Below are 3,487 nucleotides of genomic sequence, written 5' to 3'. Positions count from 1 at the left end.
TTCTATATACACAGAAATTGTTATACAACATACTTTCACTGGCCAGAAAATTCAGGTAAAGGTAAAAGCAAGCTACCTGATCTGCAAGCCATAAGTATTTGGCCCTTCAGTCATTGAGCTTACTGTTTTACACAAAGCAAGAAACTGGTGTGGGGGAGGAGCTGTGGCTCAGTGGTAGAGAATCTGCTTAGCACTCAGAAGGTTCCAGGTTCAGTCCTTGGCATCTCCTTTAAAAGAATTAGGTAGTAAGTAATGGGAAACACCTACCCCTGAGACCCTGGAGAACCACTGTCAGTCTGAGTAGACAGTGCTCACCTTGATGGCTTCAGTATTAGGCAACTTCAGGTGCTGTGTTAGTGCAGGTAGATTTTTTTATTACAGTTTCCATTCATTCCCAACATGCAAATATTATCCTTGAAATCCTGTAATTTAGCTGGATTAGTTGTGAACTGCAAGTATGTTGTTGTGACACCTTACAGATACAGTCCAAAACAGTCAAAGTGTCCTTTCACTACTCTAAAATTCAATAGGAGAGATTACCTTTTTGGTGATTTCTTGTTGGATAGTGAGAAACAGCCTTCTTCATTAGATGTACTACAGAGATACTGTACGTGTTAAGCATTTTGGAAATTTCCTTCAAAATATTAGATTTTAGGGAAATTCAGAATACCACATTTAGACCTTGATATTACCAGAAGCATATATAGTTCAATTCTACATAAATGTCTGAAGAAAACTGTGTTTATGCCTTTGCATCAAGAAGTGAAATATGTGACTGTATTTTGTAATCTTTACAGATACAATATAGATCCTAGAAACCAAGAGCTCTGGAGAAGCAGAACATTCCTTTGTCACCACATAACATTCAGTCTCTGAAAGGGGTTGTTTTAATTACTCCAGAACCCCCAAAAGCAAGAGCAATTGACATTAGTAACAATTGTTTCTGCATGTCCAGTGTCTAAGATATATTGGAATATACGTTTCAATTAACGGTGGTACTCTTCTGCATTCTATATTGTCCTAAAAATTCCATTAGGTAATATATTAGAGACTAAAAGATGTTAAGTGGCTTTTGAAAACATACTCTGATCTGGACTGGTTCCAGGATAGATTTTGTAATCTCCACTAAACTCCACCCCACTCCCCAAAAAAACACAGAAGGCAGCTTGTTAGTGGGCGCTAACTGATGCGGGATACATTGCTTGGAACAAGAATTCTTCTTTCCCTCTGACCTCTATATAGATTGATTCATTACTGTGCAAAAGGAAAAGCTTTTGCCAGGTATTCTTCAGATGCCAAGCCCCCTGGTTTTCAAACACATAGCCATAGTATTGCCATTCCAGAGCCTTTGGTTTTTACATGAACTTTTGGGGTACTTTGATTCTTCTGCTGCTCTCAACTTGCACATATCACAGGGGAAAAAGTTATTGCTTCTTGTACTCTCTGAAACTGGGATTAGTGTTGACCTCCTATACTCAGAAAGGACCGTAATCCTGACAGCCCAAGTCCAGCTTAGTCCAGACTTAAAAATACAGAATTCATGTAACTCTTATAATCAATATAATCATCTCCAAAATAAATCATGACCAAGCTCCCATCTCACATTGAGGCAAAGAAAACTTATCACAAAGCACCTTTTCACAACCTGTATATGTTATCTGTATATACATGATGCCATATATGCAATATCCAGCATGTGTGTGTTTTGTATATTATGTGTATATTTTTATAGAAAGAGATAGCCATTTTCTTTCTTACTGATTTTGTGTTAAAATCCTGCTTTCCTTTTTGTATATTGATTTGTAAAGCATTCACAAAGGAAAACTGTGTAGAAAATTAAAAATTATAATTTTAAAAAGTCCATTTTCCAGCTGCTCTGTAGATTTTTTTAAAACTGCAGGCTGATTCACACATAGAGTAATTGATAATGCATGTATGAATACACCATCATAGAGAGAACTTCCATCCCATCTCAGTCACAATCCACTCATGCATTTAGCAGCCATCATATAAATAGTCAATGATAAACACGCATATTGTGTAAACTGGTCTGCACATGCGCTAGAAGACCCAGTAATGGCTAGTTTAGCAAAAGGTGAGGTTTGGGAACCACAGAAGATACAGATGGAAACTACCTTAGAATTAGTGAAAGGCTGTATTTAATAAGAAAATAGTCTCTGTTGACAGCAACAGAGACAAAGTAGCTGCTGAGACAGTATACCAGTCCTTTGAGGGAATTAGAAAAAATTCTTATCTCAAAGTTTTACAGTTCAGGACTTTATACTGAGGCCTCAAAAGATGAATGAACAAACTCACTTTAATTTCAGAGTGCTTTAAGGCAGACCTCTATACATTATCAATTGCCTGTGACTTAAAATAATTCAAGAAATCAAAGAATGAATTGTTTCTTTAAAAGGCCCTAATACAGATGGCTTACCCACAACATTTGGAACGTTAATTAAGTCCATTAGACTTCAGGTTTTCAAAATCTTACTATAGTAGCATAGCCAAAGAAAAGCCACATGTGCACTATGTATTTCACAGAACCTCTCATTACACAAAGTTGGAGTCTAGTGCCACCTTTAAGACCAACAAATTTTTATTCAAAGTGTGAGATTTTGTGTGCTAAGCACACATCCTCAGACACCTGGATCTACTCGCATTATACATTTATTCAAGCCAACAACTATACCAGGATAATTTACAATCTGCAGGAGGAACAAATGATAAATTAGAAGTAGAAGAGAACAAGAGTCCAGTGGCACCTTAAAGACTAACAAAATTTGTGGTAAAGTATGAGTTTTAGCGAGTCACTGCTCACTTCTTCAGATACCTGAAGTGAGCAGTGGTTCACTAAAACTCATACCCTGAAGAAAGTATCTGAAGAAGTGCGCAGTGACTCCAACAGCTCATACCCTGCCACAAATTTTGTAAGTCTTTAGAGTACTACTGGACTCTTGCTCTTTTCTGCTGCTAGACAAACACAGCTACCCATCTTGACAAATTAGAAATGTATGCCTTTATCATCTGCATAAATTTGGTAGCAAAATTTAGATTTTGTAGGACTTTAAACCCTCTTTGACCATACAATATTTTGGGCACATGACTGAAAAGGAGCAGCCACTTGCACCTATTGCTTTGCTTCAGATCAATGCTGCAATGGAGCAAAGAAATGGTGGTTGGCATTCCCAGCTCCACATTTGCTGCCAGTCATGTATCCCCATCATAATTTGCTGCAGGCTTCCAACATCTCAGTCCAGCCATGCTGCCTGTGACTTAATCCATGAAAAATACACCATTCTATGTCCTTCAGATCACATTCACTGAAACTGTGGTGCAGTTTCCACAATTACTGAGAAAGAGAAGGCTGGCACATAAATTATTATCTATCCTAATCCCTGCCTTAGTAATGAGCCTGAAATCATCCACATATATCGCTCTATCAAAAATATCTGGTCCTGATCCATCAATGACCATTAGTCATAGC

The sequence above is a fragment of the Heteronotia binoei genome, chromosome 2 (assembly GCF_032191835.1).
Source record: "Heteronotia binoei isolate CCM8104 ecotype False Entrance Well chromosome 2, APGP_CSIRO_Hbin_v1, whole genome shotgun sequence".
NCBI lineage: Eukaryota > Metazoa > Chordata > Lepidosauria > Squamata > Gekkonidae > Heteronotia > Heteronotia binoei.
Note: the sequence above shows the minus strand (reverse complement) of the source record.